The sequence below is a fragment of the Microtus ochrogaster genome, chromosome 8 (genome assembly GCF_000317375.1).
Source record: "Microtus ochrogaster isolate Prairie Vole_2 chromosome 8, MicOch1.0, whole genome shotgun sequence".
NCBI classification, from domain to species: domain Eukaryota; kingdom Metazoa; phylum Chordata; class Mammalia; order Rodentia; family Cricetidae; genus Microtus; species Microtus ochrogaster.
The window spans coordinates 61203171-61220337 of record NC_022015.1 but is presented as its reverse complement, the minus strand read 5'-3'; the positions used below and the strand labels follow the sequence as shown (position 1 = coordinate 61220337).

The following is a 17167-nucleotide window of genomic DNA, read 5'->3' as shown; positions in this document are numbered from 1 at the left end:
ATATATCAGGGTCATTGGCTGCATTCTGTAGGTGAGACACCTGAAAAATATATCAGGGTCATTGACTGCATTCTGTAGGTGAGACACCTGAAGCACAAGGGAGAGACATTGAAAGAATAAAGCTGTATTGTTTTAAAAATTGACCTATGTGCTGTAAGATGTTTCTTCCAATAGCTTAACTAACATGGCAATAGTAAATTTAACTTAGGTTTTTCTTTCTTTTAAATCATTAGCTGTGTATTTTAGGTATTTTCTCGGTTTCAAAAGTCATGTTGTATTTTGCTCCAGAAAAGATTAGGATGTAAGGATGTGGATCTGAGGATCCCAGACCAAGAACAGACAGGACCGTTAGTTTCTGTGCACACTTGGCCTGTGACATTAAGTGTCCCTCTGGACCTTTTACCATGCATCTAGGTTCTCGTAGACTTACTCATATTTGGCTCTTGAGGCAGAGAGCCTCACTGTGGATCCCATCCTTTTTAGAAACCATGCCTTTTGGCCATTTCATAAAGGACTCTTTTTTTGAGTAACTAATATTTTCAGGTTTAGTCAATGGTGTCTGTGCGTGTGATTGTATCAGACAGTGCAGCAATGGCAGTTGAGAGACATCTGGATCTGAGAGTATAGTAAAATTCCCCAAGAAGAGTAGGTGAGCCATACCCTGCATGCTACTTGGGAAAATTTGTTGTTTTTTGGTTTGAAACTTTTTCCTTTTTGTGCCTTGAGAAAGAATTTTACATATGCACACACACTTTTTGGGGGGAGAGTGCCCAGGACTGAACCAGTAAACGTGTGCTCTGGCCCTGAGGTAATCTTCTCTCTCAGCCATTTCATTTTCATCGTGTCCGGGGCAAACAGGAATTGTTAGTTCATCTTACGCTCTGAACTTCTTTTCTATCTTTGCCCTTCTGAGGAACACAAGTGTTTTTGTGTGTGCCATCGGCACACTTTGTTATGGTAGCTTGGCTTGCTAATTCTTATGGAATTTTCTTTTGAAGATGTTATGACCAGGTTCTCATTGTTCTTCTGATTTTTAGTAAACACCTATTCTTCTCCACGTCTTAAAAGAACTTGGCTTCAAAAGGCAAGACTCTTAGATTTGTTTCTATGATAGTTATTAAGTCACTGGACTATGGGCTTTGGGTTATGGGGTAGGATATATAACTTGTGTTCTGGGGTCTTTGGCGAGGGAGGCAGTGTCACTAATTTCAAATGGAAGCTACTTAGACTATAATAGATAAGAGTTGGTATGGAAAATGAAAATAATCTACATTTTTTAATCCTTATTTTGTTTAAAAAGAGGGAGCTATAAAATAGAAGATACTAATATTCAAATGTAACATAGAGGTAATTAACTACCTAAATCAAAGATTTACTTGTGTGTGTGTGTGTGTGCACGCGCGCACGTATTTACATATTTATAGCTTGATTAAAAATAATGAAGACCAAATAAGGTCAGGTAGGTAATTTGTTCATTGCTGTGAGTTATTTCTATCACTCTTGCTAGGCCCGGAAAGGAGAGAGATAGCAGTTACACAGCAATATGTTTTTGAAGTACAGATGGTTTTACCAGTGAACTGAGAAACTTGGTTTGCTTTAATGTAGCTGATAGCAGACAGCCATATTGGCATTTACCAGGTGCTGACCGGGATCTGTTGCATTTTAAGCATAAAGGCAAGCGTGGCGCTTGCCCTGAGGAAACTGTGTTCCAGTGAGCCCAGGAAGGGTATCTTGGCAGTCCTATTGGCAGAACTTTAAAAGGAACTCACACTATTCCCATGACATTGGAGGCCGGGCACGTTACTGAGGTCATTCTAGCAAGATATGGTGCTGGAAATCATCTCAGCTTGTAAATTTCTCAGTGAAAGCTTCAGGAACCAAAGGCACATTTGGGCCTTCAAAAGGTGACATAGGGATTGAGCTTTTGCTTCCTGGAAAAGCCAGTGTTGAAAAAAACAAACCCCTTTGTGATCAGGGACAGAAATTCCAAGAACAAAAGCCAAATCCATATTAAAGATTCTATGAGGCCATTTGATGGATTAGAATTTCATAGTTCTGGAGCCAAATTATCTGGGGCTTTTGTTAGCTCCCTTAATAGCTAGCTTGTCATTGCCCACCTACATGTTTGACCGTACCTCCTTGTGATTATTAGGCAAACCATTTTGGAATATACTGACATGTTCCTAGCTTCATGTGTGGCTCCCTTTTGTTCTACCACTCTGTTTACTACTTTAGAACATGGTATTTGGGGCTGCCTGATTTCATTTTCCCGAGCCATGGTCATCCATATTTGGTTCACTCTAGAATGTGAGAACTATGTCTTCTCTGATCAAGAAGACCCTGTTCTTCATCCCATACCTAGCAGTTCCCATCAGTGAAGCACACAAGAGTGTTTCTTGGCCTCGCGGTCTTGGCTCAGGGGTTCAGATGAGACCCCTAGTAGGGAGTAGTCATGTTTGCCGATGTTGTTGTTTACCTCGGTGCTGTCAGTTAGTCACCTCTGTCTGTCCCCACCATCTGCCCAGTGAAGTGCTGAAGTGTCTTTTCCTTCCTGGAACCTGCTCACTTGAGGAGAAGGAGTGCTCCAGGGCACATTCCAGCCTCCACTGCTTCCGGGCTTTCGTCAGCCCGGAACATTTCTTCACCAGTTCCTGGAACACAGTCATTTCTAGACTTTCCTTAAGCGTGCGTCCTATCTCTCTCGAGTCCCCGTGGCCCCAAATCTTTTCCTTCAACTCCTACATTTTAGCAGATTGCAATCGCTAACTCTGTCTTCCTCTTAGGACATCACTTCAATCAACTGTTCTTTCCTGAGGGAAAAGGAAGGAAAGCCAGATTCAGAGGCAAGCTGAGATGGGTACACCATGGGGTACTTGAGGAAGTTGTGTATTTTCTTTTACAACACAGCCTAGCCCCTCAGAGAAGAGAGCATTCTGTTTCCCAGGAGATACCTGGCTTTCTGGGAATTCTGGCAGTTTCAAGAAAGCTTGGGAGAAGACACCCTAGTCATCCATTGCATGTTCTCTTGGTTGGTCTCAAACAGCTAAGACCATGCACTGAAGGGGAGATGAAGGCACCAGGATGATTTTCCTGTGAGGAGGGCTGGCAGCAGGAAGCTGTGGGCGAGGGTAGACTAGCAGCTCTCAACTCATGGACCGTGACATTCTTTGGGGTCACATATCAGATATCCTGCATATCCGATATATATTACAAACCACAGGAGTAACAAAATTACAGTAGCAACGAAAATAATTTTATGGTTGGGGTTCATCACAAGTTGGGGAATTATGTTACAGGCTCACAGTGTTAAAAAGGGTGAGAACCACTGCTCTAGAGGGAGACTGAACCTTCTAGCCTAGAGAGCCAGAGACTATACCTGGAGTGTTTTGACACCTTAAGAGAGATGGCAGAGTTGTAAAGACCCTTCTTCACTTATTAGAGAGAAGGAAGGGAGGTCTGGCTAACCTACCTGTCTTCACTGGGCTGCTCGTGACCTGGCTAAACTATCTTCACTGGGTACTAGTGACCTGGTTTACCTGTCTTCACTGGGGTGCTAGTGGCCTGGTTAACCTGTCTTCATATTTTGTCTTTTATGTTTTTTAAAGTCAGACTCTTAATTTACACAATGTATTGCTTATAAGAAAGATTTTTCGGCTTTTTAAAAATTGTTCTAATAAAGTACAGTCTTAGTGGGAAAATGTATTTGAATTGCTCTTTTGCTATTACTGCTCTCTATATTTCTGATGCCTAATTACACATCGTCTCCCTCCAAGAACGAATAACTGAAATTGACTTGCATCAGGCTGCAGAAACAAAGCATGCTTGCTGCATTTCCATACCATTTCTGCATGTTACATAATGGTGACACAATGCCACTGCCTCTCAGGGTTTCTTCTGAGCCACTGCCTGTGGCTAACCAACTGACCAACCGGCCAGCTGATCAGATTGCCATCTTGGCACTTCCTGATGTAGGAAGATTTGAAAGTCCTGTACGCTTTCATTTTTTCCTCCTCAGCAGTGGCTCTTATGTCCACTCCTTTCTGCTCTTGGGTCTTTTCCTACTGCAGTGTGTTTTTCTTGGGAGAAAATCACCAGTAGTAAGCCCTGAGGCATTTAAATATTGTCAAACCAGAACTCTGAGGAGTAGGAGAACCCCTACCTACAATCTTCTGCCTGCCACTGGGTTCATCTCTACAGCAATTTCTGCCTTACCTTAAAAATATTATTATTTTCCAATTATAGTTACATTTCCCCTCATCCCTTTCTTCTTTCCAACTCCCCATCCATACTCTCTCTCAAATTCATGGATGGTCTCTTTTTCTTTAATTCTTTACACACACACACACACGTGCGCGCGCGCGCGCGCACACACACACACACACACACACACACATACCCCAAAACATCTTTATTCTGTGTAATGTTACTTGTATGTATGTGATTTCAGGGTTGACCACTTGGTGTTGGATAACCAGTTAGGGTGCTGTTCCCCTGGGAAGACCATTTCTCCTGCTGGGACTCAGCAGTCCCCAGTTGTCTGTAACTCTTTCTCTCGGGTTGGACCTCCTGAGCGGTTTCCCTTCCATGTTAGTCTGTCAGTGGTGTCATTGCTGTTCAGGTCTTGTTTAGTTTCTCTCTGTCTCTCTCTCTCTCTCTCTCTCTGTCTCTCTCTCTCTAATGAATGTTTAAAGTCATAGCTGCAAGGAGGACTGGGGACTTCCACTCTCTAGCCAGTCATCTGTGAATGTCCGGTCTACAGGTTACCTGCTTATCTAGTCCCAGAAAGATTTGTGTCGTCACAAAACACCCGCAAGCCTGTTCTTTGGCTATCCCGAGTCTCACACAAGGAAACTCTCCAGGGTGCTCTGACTGTCCTCACAGTTCAGCTGCTGTCCTCACAGGACAGATCCTGAGTGGTCCCAGGCCTCCTGTACTTCCTGTCCTCAGGCTCCTTATTAGCAAAACACTTTTACCATCGCACAAGGAGAAGGGACTCCCAACACCTTTCTCAAGATCAGAGTCCAAATAACTTGAAACTAGAAGATGGAAGTGTTACTGAACAACCGGTTTGAGACAGTCTAGGGGTTTTCATCATGAAGCCAGAGCTGTCATGGTCGTTGTAGCCTACGTAGTTGAACAAGCGTGACTTGGGGCCTTTCCCCCTCTCTCCTGGTATAACCCAGAGAAGTTGCGTAGCCTCTGAGTTGTCTACATCTGATTAGGTTGTGGCTTCAAGGCTTCCTTCAGCACCCTACCCCATGCTTTCAGGGACTGACAGTCTGCGATTGCAATTGAGGTCCAGTTTTATATTTATCATTGAGGATGCAGGAAAACTTTTTCAAGCACATATCTTGGCTAACACACACACACACACACACACACACACACACACACACACACACACACTGTCTTTTTAAAGTAGTTACTGTTTTTTTACCCCTCAAGTGACATAACAGAAACTTCCCTTTTTTGAACTATGTTCCTGTTTTGACCCTGCTCTTTGAAATTACTTATTATACAAAGGAAATATGAACAGAGGCTTGGCACGTTGTTGGAAGGTGGTGTTCTCCGGGTTCCTCAGTAACTGGTGGTGCCTGAGTACATGAGCAGCTGCCCTTGAGGAACACTGTGTGCTTCTGGTGTCTCTTGTTACAGAACGGCTGTAGGAGAATAGTTGGGCCATTTAGCAGGTTTCAGAACTAGCAGGTGGGATGCAGGAAGGTTTCTTTTGAGAGGTCTTCTCCTGGGTACAGGGCGGCTAGTGTGCCTGCTTCACAGAGATGGTCATTGGGTTTGTGGGTAATCTGTAAGAATGGATTTAGAATGACATGAGCCTTCTGATTTGAGTGGTGCTTGGGCAGGGACTACATGTCAGATCCTATATCCAACCATGCGTGTTAATTCCTGTGAACACGTGTCCTTTGTTGATAGCATCAGTGGCCCTGCCTGGTACAGCTTGCCTTACCTACTAACTCAGTTGCACTGTTTGGAGATTCTTGGTTCCTATGGACTGGAGGGAACCAAACTTCAGCATTTGCTCTGGGACTTGGAAGACCAAGTGGAGCCGTGCATTAGTAACTTGGTCTAGCTTCCACCACATATACGTTATGTTGTCTTTACTATGGAGTTTGTTATTGTTTACCTGTAGAAAGGAAATCAACCCCCCTTTGGCAGTCTCCTTATTCTTATTCCCTCTTCCCCCCATGTTATCTTCAACAGTTCAGTCTTGCTTCATAATGGGAAGGCCCTTTCCCTGCTGTCTATCATGAACAACACCCCATCATGGTCTCTGGAGACCCTGCCATTGGCCACCCATCAGCCAAAGCACTTTCATCCTTCACATGACAGCATCTTCCTGAATAGGATTAGCTCTCAGCCAGCTACCCTCTACTTTTTTTCCTTAAAATCTTTAATTTTGGTCCAGTTATGTGGATTCTCAAACTCAGACACTTTTCTGAGTAATAAGGGTCCCTGTATCTGCCTCCAGGCAGAACCTGTGTGTTCAAAGCCAGGCTTCTTCCTTCCTTCCTTCCTTCCTTCCTTCCTTCCTTCCTTCCTTCCTTCCTTCCTTCCTTCCTTCCTTTTTCCTTTCCTTTCCTTTCTTTATTGTTTTTCTTTTTGTTTGTGTGACAGTAATACAAATGTTTATTAATTTTTAAATGTGGTTTATTTAATGTATTTTGTTATAAGAGGCCACTAGTTAGTTCCTGGCTGCCCAGACCCCCAAAACAATCACACAGAAACTATATTATTTGCAATACTGCTTGGCCAGTAGCTTAAGCGTATTGTTAGCTAGCTCTTACATCTAGAATTAACCCATTTCCATTATTTTATATTTTACCAGAAGGCTCATGCCCTACTGGCAAAGTTCCATGCATCTGTCTCTTGCAGCTATGTGGTGTCTCACTGACTCGACCGTCTTTCTCCCAGCATTCAATTTAGTTTTCCCCACCTAGCTAAGTTCTGCCTTGCTACAGCCCAAAGCAGTTTCTTTATTCATTAACCAATAAAAACAACACATAGACAGAAGGACCTCCTTCACCATATTTATTTAGAGACAAGGTCTCAATTTGTAGGTTAGGTTGTTCTTAAATTCATTCTTATGCCAAGACTGGCCTCAGACTTAATAGTTCTACTCAGTTTTTTGAGTGTTAAATTTAAATTAAAAATAAGCATGTGCAAGTGTGCCAGGCTGCAACTTTAGAGGTACTGTCTCTCTTTCTGTAGTATTTTGATTCACATACATGTATCTTAAATTTCATTTTTCACACATACATGTTGAAAGGGTCATGTTTGATTTAGTTGAGAAAATCTGCTGAAGCAGGGCAAAGAAGCATGCCTAAGTGTTTTGTCCAGGGTTCACATCTGTGTACAGGTTCTTCGATCATTGCTCCTCCATGTGCCCATGCTTATTCCACGTAGCTGCTGTTGATTGTATTATGATACAAAGGAATCTATAAACATCTCACTATCCTTTTCTAATCTTTACAGTTTGAAAAATATGCTTGCCCACCATATCAGTTTCAATAGTAAGTTAGTAGTTAATGTGAATGGAAAGGGGCTGTGTCATTAGGTCCTTGCCTAGAAGTCTGATGATACGTCCTTAGACAGGTCTGGGTGCACCAGACACAGGCTTGCTCTGCTCGTTTGCCCAATCACAAACCTGGTCTCTCCACCAGGATAACTGGGGTGAAGTTGGCAAGGAGGGAAGAACATTTATTTCCCAGTGGGCAGATAAGGAGGGGGTAGTGATGACCTTGTTTTTTCCTTATAAAGCAGTTCATTGTATGAAGAATGTACTTTAATTTACTTATTTTCTCCTAGACTGGATGGAAGACTGATGAAGAAAAGTAGCAGCATGACTGAGGTAAATGGATGTTTAATTCTTTTATGTTCTAGTGTCTGTTTGTCTTCTGAGATGTTCTAGAGAAACGATCATGGCCAACTTGAATATATACAGATTGAGAGTACTACAGATGATGCAGTCAAACACATATTCCCCTTAATTAATTTAGTTATGTATGTATATTGAACAAGCATGTATTTTTACTATTCTTTCAGGTATGTAATAGCATAAGTTGCATCAGCATTTTCATTGTAAGAGTCATGTTTCAGAATGTTGACTGCACTTTGCCCAGCATAGTATGGCCTGTTTGCTGTTTGCCATCCAGACTTTATGGACTCTATGTTTGATGCTGGCACCTGAGTCTAAACTACAAGTATCCCTTTGTGTAATGTAGGACAGTTGCTGGCTTCATTCATTGAACTGGTAAACATCCAGGACCTCCATTTGGAACAGTTTATATAACTGCTTTTATGACCTTACTATCTTTTCTCCTTTGTTTTCTTGTTTTTTTTTTGTTTTCCTTGTTCATTTTATTTATTTTTAAAGTTGTTACGTATACATTCGTGTCTTAGTTAGGGTTACTATTGCTATGATGAAACACCATGACCAAAGCAACTTGGGTAGGAAAGGGTTTATTTCAGCTTATATTTTCTATATTGCAGTTTATCATTGAGGGAAGTTAGGACAGGAACCTGGAGGCAGGAACCGATGCAGAAGCAATGGAAGGGTGCTGCTTTTTAGCTTGCTCTCCATGGCTTGTTCATCCTGCTTTCTTATAGAATCCCTGACCACCAGCCCAGGGATATCAATAACCACAATGTGCTGGGCTCTCTCCCATCAATCACTAATTAAGAAAATACCTTACATGCTTGCCTACAACCTGATCTTATGAATGCATTTTCTTAACTGAGGTTCCCTCCTCTCAGATGACTTTATCTTATGTCAAATTTATATAAAACTATCCAGCACAATGGCTAATAGTTTTCCATCTCCCCTTTGACTAAAGATAGACCATTCACCATTTTTGGTTGTATTTTCTGGTATTCATGTATCTGTTTCAAAAAATGGAAAATGTTTTAAGTGTTATTTTAGTGGTTTCTTCAAGAATTTTAGCTATCTGTCCTATTTCCTGATGAAGATTTACAGATGACCCTTGACTGCTGGGATTCACTTGCCATTCCTACCCCCACCCACTTTTCTTTAACTTGTCTTCTTCCACCACCTTCTCCTTCTCTCCTTTTATGAGAGGTAGGAGAGACTGTGTGCTTATACTGATCTCAAACTTAGAGTCCTCCTATCTCAGTGTCTGGGACTATTAGATATGTACCACTATGTCCAGATTTCCATTTCTCTTAGTGCAGCTGTGTTCCAGACTGCATTTAAGTATTAATATTTGCTGAGTTGTGATAATTATTTGGTTTTGGCTGAGCGTTGTGGTATATGTTGTCATGTAACAACCATTCTGCTTCCTAGTTGGCTGCATGGGATGTTTTATGCCTCTAGGAAATGGTTAACACTTTTCCTTATCCCAAGAATCCGGAAATTCCATGCTGTGGGTTCCCTTCCACAATCCCTCTTTCCTTTTTCTTCTTTCCCATCCCCTCCCCTCCCTCACTTTCCCTGATATTTGTAGTTTTTCACTTATCATCAGTTTGATGACTTTCTTGCTCTCTTCTGTCACCAAAGTTAGAAATGATCAACTATTTCTTACACTGTATGATTCTGACCAGCTCCTCTCCCTACCCTTTTTTCTTTCTCAGAACTCTTTGATTACACTGGATTCATTTAGATAATCCCGGATAATCTCCCCAGTCCCCTTTTCCTGTGATTATTAAAGTACAAATCACATTACTCACCCTCTTGATCATGTTTAGTATGAGGTAGATAGTGTTAATTTACATCTTTTATATAAAGGGTCTTGAGACTTTTTTCATCTTGGAAAATTATTACTTATCTATGAAGTAACAGTTCCTTCTCCCTCTCCCTAGCCCCTGGAAATCATCTTTCTTTCTTTTCCTTTCTCCCTGGAATCTGTTGTCTTGTTGAGGCTAGTTGCTTTCCAATGACCTGACTGTTCATGCATGTAGCAGCACATGATAGAATCTTCTTTCTGAGGGCTGAACACTATTCCACTGACAAGGCAAACCATATTCTCCTTACCCAGTTATTTGTCAGTAGACATATAGTATGGTGCCTTCTAATCTTGGTTATTGCTAAAACTGTCATAATGAATACTGATATGCAAATATCTCTTCAAAATCTTATTTTCAATTCTTTCAGATATACTTCATAAACTAGATCATACGATAGTTCTCTGTTTAACTTTTGATGGATTGTCTGTGTGTGCTCCATACCAGTTGTAACATTTTACATTTCTAAGAGTGTACAAGGGTTCCAGTTTCTCCACAGTCTTGTCAACACTTGTCATTGTCTGTTTTTGCTCATTGCTATTCTAATATGTAGGTGGCCACATTTGATTTTGCTTTTTGACTTGCTTACCCTGATTAGTGATGTTGAACATCTACTCATGTACGGTTGACCATTTGTTTGTCGTCCAGGGAGACGTCTGTGCATAAATTTTTGGTTACTTAGGGTTTTTATTGTTGAGTGCTAAGAGATCTTTACATTTGGCTGTTCATACCTTTCATAGTCACGGTTTGCCAGTGCGTGCAGCTTCCTGCTCGTAGCTTGCCTTCCATTCTGTTGATTTCTTCCTTTGCTGTGCAGAAGCTTTTACATTGGATTTAACCCTGGTCTGTTTTGCTGTTGTTGCCTGGGTCTTTGGTGTCACAACCTGAAGAAGGACTAGTATGGGATTTCTTGTAAGTGTCCTTCTTCATCTGTCGCCCAACATGGGGCGAGCAACTTAAAGGCTACTGGCAGTAGGAATTCCTACAGTAACAACCAAGAAATCTGTTGACAAATTACATGCCTTGAACCTTTGTTCTTGCACTTTCTTCTAGGAATTTTTGTTTTAGATCTTACTTTGTACAGCTCAGATCCATTTTGACTTAATTTTTGTAAATGGTATAAGGTAAGAGTTTTTTTTCTGTAGACTTTTAGGCAGGCTGCCTTTACAGTGTTATTTTGGTCTCTCTGTCCTCAGCCCTGAGGGAACTTCAGTGGCTGTGCTTTGGCTTCTCAGCCTCCACAGTTGCTCCGCTTTCCAGTATACACAGTGCCCAGTGTCCCTTATCTTCTGTGGTGCGGCTTTCATTTCTTTTCTTTTTATGGATTTGTCATTATGTTGCTATCTTATCATTTTGATGGCAACTTGAAGGGAAGCAGTGCCATTCACAATCCCAAAGTATTGCTTTTAAAAGTTAATACTTGGAAGATTTTAAAAAGTACTTTAGAAATAATTTACAAATCCATTTCTTTTCCATTTGTTTTATTTATTTATTTTTTAATTTATCTTCTGGTACTGGGAACTGAGCCAAGACCTTGGGCACGCCAAGCAAGTGCTCTGCCCCTCGGCTTCATCCCCAACCTGTTCGCTTTCTTTTTGGTAGCCATTTGACGTGTGATGCACCAGGACCCGGAGCCAACAGTAGCGAATTTACTTTCCAACTATTATTTCAACATCAAGGTAAACTGAGACTTTCCCCATATGAAGCAATATGAAATTATTGTTTCCTCTTTGGATTTATTATTTTGTTTTTATTTTCGTGAAAGTTTGAATTTGTTATTCCCTTTTAATTGAGATAAAGCCATGGGGCTTTGGCTTTGGGCTTATAGGCTGTGTGTTACTTTTATTAAGAGGTGGTGTTCTTTATATAATAAACGAGTGTGTATCTCTGTATTCCCACTAAGCTGTAAGTGAATGCTGTTTAGCATAGAAGGGGATTAGGCTTTAAAACTCTGTCTCATATTAGTTGAGACAGCTGCTACTTTGTGACTGTTTATGGCTATAGTAGGTTGAACATGATTTTTTCTTCCTTTCTTTGTTTCTCTCTCCTATGTGTCTTTCTTTTTTCTTTTCCTATGTAGACCAGGCTGGCCTCAGCTTACAGAAATCTGCCTGTGAATTCCCCCCAAGTGCTGGGATTAAAGGTGTGCACCACCATGTTGGACTGAACATGATCACGTACAAGACGCCAACACTAGGTTCTAAGGAACTGTCAAGAGGGTGGCTGCTTTTGCCCTCTGAGTTGTTTATTCCCAGCAGGCTGGGCTGTAACTCGGCAGTAGAGCACAGGCCTAGCACCTGGGAGGCTCTCACTCAATCTCAGCCCCACAAAGGAGGGAGGAGCTCAGCATGTTAGTCTGCCCAATGCCCTGGACATTGGGTTCAGGAGTGGCTTCTTGAACATTTGAGGTTGAGGCTTAGGAAGGCCTTGGATTCATCACGGGCTTCATGTGAACCTCAAAAAGATTTAGATCGAGGCTTAGAGATTCTAAATGGGAAGGAAAAAGGAAGAAGGAAGGTGAGTGTCTTAGTATTTACAGCTGCATAGTGATACCGTGACTAAGGCAATTCACAAAAGAACACATTTGATTGGGGTCCCGCTTAGAGTTTCAGAGGGTGAGTCCATGAGCTTCATGGCTGCCAGTGAACCGGAGCTGAGAGCTCTTATTTTATCTTCAAGTTAAAGATAGTGAGAGATAGAGATAGAGAGACTGGGCTTCTGAAACCTCCAAGTTCACTCCCCTCCCCAGTGAAACGCTTTCTCCTATAAGACACCTCCCAATCTTTCCCAAACAGTTCCACCAACTGCTGGAGTTACTCTCGTTCAAACCACCACAAAGGTTAAGGACTGAGTTTTTAATTAAGAAAAGATGTGTTATATCTGTTTTATGTTAATAAAAATGAAAACAGCACAAAATAGAAAAGCTGAAGCTAAGGGGGTAGAGCAGGACTATCGGAATGTTTTGTTGTTGTTGTTGTTTTCAAATTATTAACCATCGTAGTGCTATTATTTCTGTTGAGCCGTTCTCCTGCATTTGTAAGTTTCTTTTAGCTTTGGAATTTTATGATGCTATTTCAGAGTTAATCTCAAACTGTTCCAGTGGTCTAAGATCACCTTTGGGTCCCTAGTAATGAATCCCATTATCTGTCTGGGAAACATGATATGGCAAGACCTGCCTCAGAAAGCACACATGACAATTATCGCAAAAGAACTGGTTACTAGAGTCGAAATAGTAGTTGTCAGAACCTGGCATGCCTACCCGGATATACAGAGTTAGGCACCGTGTCCTGTGGGAATGGGGCCAGTGCTTAGGACTGGAACATGCCAGTCTGTTCTCTAACCTGAGTGTTACTGTTAGCTCTGACTCAGTCCCTTCCTTTATAGCCCTTCCCATTGCCTGTGGGATAATAATGAATCAGTGAGCCTGACTCTGGTCAGGTGCTGCTGGGGAATTTCTGACTGGAGACTGCGTTGGTGTCTTTTCTGGGAACAGAGCAGTTTGTGTGGAATCTCAGCAAGTGTATGTCCTCCAAATAAACTTTTATTGGCTTTTGAACTTAACCCTGGTCAACACTGGCACTCTCTGGGCTCAGGATCTGTGCCGTGGACTATACTCCATTGTCTCTGGGCTCGGGATCTGTGCCGTGGACTGTACTCCATGGTCTCTGAGCTCAGGATCTGTGCCGTGGACTATACTCCATTGTCTCTGGGCTCTGATCTGTGCCGTGAACTGTACTCCATTGTCTGGAAATGGCACCTCCTTTTGAAGCTGAATTTAAGAATATATGTTTAATTCTTGAGGAATTTTCAACACTTACTATTTTCATCATTTGCGGAGATGGCTGTTATGAGACCTTATTAAAAGTGCTTCTATTTCTGATGCAGGCCCTGCTGTGGTGTCTGGTTTCATATTTATTGTCATCCTGTCCTTTCTGTGTGAACCTAGTGAGGCTGATACTGGAGAAGAAACGATAAGGTTTTTCTAGAAATCTTATGTTGTTCACAAACTTAGTTCAGCGGTTAAATCCATTTTAGCAGAGGGCCCCTGGAACTGTGGTTTATCATAGTCTGGGGGAGAAACCTAGCACTGTAGATATAACCAAGTGAAAAACAAGACATCCGCTTAGATACCATGCATCGACTCAGATTGTTGACTCTCAAGAGGTTGTCCTGGAGGACTCAGACTTGGAACTTAGGGACATGACATTCATTCTGTGTTATGTTTATTTTTAAAATTAGGTTAAAAGCCTATATATTTAGGCTTTTGGAATGTTAATGAGTTAACAATAACTATTCGTCCTGATAAATATTTTAATCATTGTTTTATCCTTCCTACCCCTGGTACTGAGAATTGAACCCAGGTGCCTCTTTCATGACAGGGAAGTACCCTGTCACTGAGCCTCTCCCAGCCCCACAGATGAATAATTTATTTTGTCATCAAAATCCTGGAAAAATCTTAGCTGCTGTCTGAGAGACCAACCTGAGGCTTGTGAGGCGGTGAAGCTGCCAGAGATCATGTTCTTAGAAGATGAAGGAGCCCAAACTTGATTGGAGACCCATCTGATTTCCCAGACTGCTTAGGTCTGCCTCGCTGACTGCACACAGGAGTGCCAGCCACCTCTGGGGATTTTCTTGCATCCACACAAAGGCATTCCGAAGCTGTGGTGTGGTGACACATTCTCCTTGGAGCAGTGGGGACTTCCTTCTGGACCTGGGGCTTCCTTAGAGCAGGGTCATGTCAGTTTAGACTCGGAGGGTGTGTCTGCTTGTGAGGTGTGCCAGCCTAGTTTAGTCTTCTCAGTAGGGCGCATGCCATCATTCCCAGTGCTCGGGAGGCAGAGGCAGGAGGATCTCTTTTGAGGCCAGCCATGGTCTAAGATGTGAGTTCCAGGACGGCCAGGGCTACGTAAAGAGGCCTTTACTCCAACAAACAAACAACAAAATAAAAAGAAAATTAAAAACAGATTAGTTTGCCTTAGTGGTGGGACTAGGATTTAACCAAGCCATCTCACAGTGAAGGACAGCTCTGGCAGCCCTGTACAGATTTCAGAATTTTGTCTCATATGCCTGTCATTGCCTAAAGAAATGCCCCTTTCCCCCTTACCACCCTTTCCCATCTTCCTTCCCATTCCCTGTTTTGTGTTACCAATCCATAATTTTTTGGAGATGGGCTGTATTTCCCTAGTGCTGTGGTTAGAGGTGTGTCTCGCCAAGCTCAGTCGTTCGCTCTGAATGGGACTCTAGAGTTTTGCTGTGTAGATTTTAAAGAAAATTTAAGACTATGGTGGTGCATGCTTTGTTCTTAGTGCTCAGGAGGCAGAGGCAGGCAAATCTCTGATTTTGAGGCCAGCCTGGCCTATTATTTGAGTTCTAGGACAGTCAGGGCTATTGAAAGAGACATTTTCTCAAACAAACAGAACAAAATAAAAAGAAAATTAAAAACCCCTACTTAAAAGTATGTTGGTGTAGAGGCTTCCATTCTTATACCTATGGATAGGTATGCTTTTTAAAAAAAAGACAAAATTAAAATCATAAGTCTTTCATATTTATTTTACCCTGTACAATGCCTGCGTTTCTTCTACATGCTTAAATATCCTTTGATAATGTGTTCTTCATGGCATGAAGTCTTCCGTGTTCCATGTGGCTAAAGAGTAAATGATCTGCCTGGTTTTAGGTAGACATACTTGTTAGACACTTGAGGTCACGCTGGAAGGAGAGTATCGAGTGAGGGATACACAATTGCCACGATTTTCATCTATCTTGTTGTTGTTGGTTTTTGTTTTTGTTTGTTTTTTTTCAAGACAGGGTTTTTCTGTGTAGCTTTGGAGCCTGTTCTGGAACGTTCTGTTGTAGAACAGGCTGGCCTTGAACTCATAGAGATCTGCCTTCCTCTGCCTCTCCAGTGCTGGAATTAAAGGCCTGTGCTGCTAATGCCTGGCTTAGAATGGTATTTTTTTTTTAAACTAGGGTATTTTGGAACCTCTGTTTCTTTCTTTGAGGTGGGCAGCCAGTCTGTGACCCGAAACCTTTCATATCTTATTCTTAAGTAGTTTAGCCCTCTTTTTCACTCTGCGAGTTAATTAAAACTCTTCACTTCCTCTTTTGTTGTTAAATATTTTCCACAGTTTAACCCTGGTTAGGTCATTAGTCCCCACTGAACCAAGGAAGCCTCAGACTTCTTGGGAATTCCTGTTGTAGGCCTTGGTTAGGGGACAGAGGTCAGCCGTCACAATTGGCAGGAAGACAGAAAAAGGAACAGCCAAAACTTGTGTTGTGGGACTCAGTTTAGTGGAAAAAAAGATAGTAAGCTCCGTATATATGTAAAATACCCGTATGCTATACCTGATGAGGGTGGGGGAGGGATAGAGGAGGAGAGACAGAGGTGTGTACTATGTGCGTGTGTGTCAACATTCCCTTCCTCGTGTGAAGATGGGAGCCATGAAGTCTTGTGTGAGAAGGGACAGTCCAGCTATGGGCATAAGCGAGGGGCGAGCCTGCTTATATCTGGGGCAAGGACATCCCAGGCAAAGATGTTGAGGAAGAGCTCCCGAGACTTCCTAAAAGTGCACACAAGCCAAGCTAGCCCAGACGTAACCGCGTCAGAATCGCCACTGTCATGAAGTTGCTCAAAGAGGAGCATTTTCTTCCTCTTAGAAAGATTTCCAGCACCTGGGAAGAGTTTTATACTCTACAAGCAATGAAGGCTTAGCCGACAGGCTTTCAGACCAAAGGAACGGACACCAGATAAGTAGTTAGATTAAGTGTTGCACTCAGATAACAGAAACTTACATTTACAGCTACCCTCCCTAGGGTCAAGAGGTCACTCCAGAACTATTTCTGCCCTTTGTTTTTAAAATAAAATGTGATTTTCTTCAAAAGTTTTAATATTCTTGTTTTAAATGTGAAAATTTGAAAGCCTGACATTCTAGTTTAGTGGAAGTTGACAAAGACTATGGCCTGGGAGGACATGTGTGTAACAGACAGAAGCATGGACACTTTCCTCCATTAGCCCAGAGGCCTTCATCAGGGGTTTTGTGAGTGGAGCCTGAAGAAGGTAATTGACAGGGAGGAGTCTTCGTGATCCAAGACTCCTTTGGTGAGGTCAGTGTAAGCACCATTGCCTGCTCGTCTCCCTTCCCTCAGGCTGGGGAATAAGTGACTTGTGGCTCTTTCACCCCTATACCTGATGTTGGGGAAGGGCAAGGGCCTGGGTGGGTGATATTGTCAGGGGGAAGGGTCATCCCCTCGCCCCGCCCCTGGGCTGATGTTTGTGTGGGACAGGGGAGTTCGGTGGTGGCAGGATGGGTTGAGGGGTTCAGTCCATAGGTGCTGCTTTACTTTCTTAGCCAGGGTGAAGAAAAGATGCTTAAATTTTGATATTGGATAAACTGATTGCCCATGAACATGGTGT

The 17167-nt window shown here is 42.3% G+C and overlaps 1 protein-coding gene across 2 annotated transcripts in view; it reads left to right on the top strand.

Moving 5' to 3' along the window:
* The window catches only part of Sgms1 (sphingomyelin synthase 1), a 165336-nt gene that overhangs the window by 35523 nt on the left and 112646 nt on the right, over nt 1-17167 (top strand). The window contains exons 2-3 of one of the 2 annotated variants that reach the window (XM_026781489.1): nt 7825-7867; nt 11359-11435. The gene's annotated coding sequence lies outside the window, so the exon portion shown is untranslated. The remainder of the gene's footprint in view (nt 1-7824; nt 7868-11358; nt 11436-17167) is intronic. The other variant, XM_005352141.2, reaches the window with a different exon arrangement.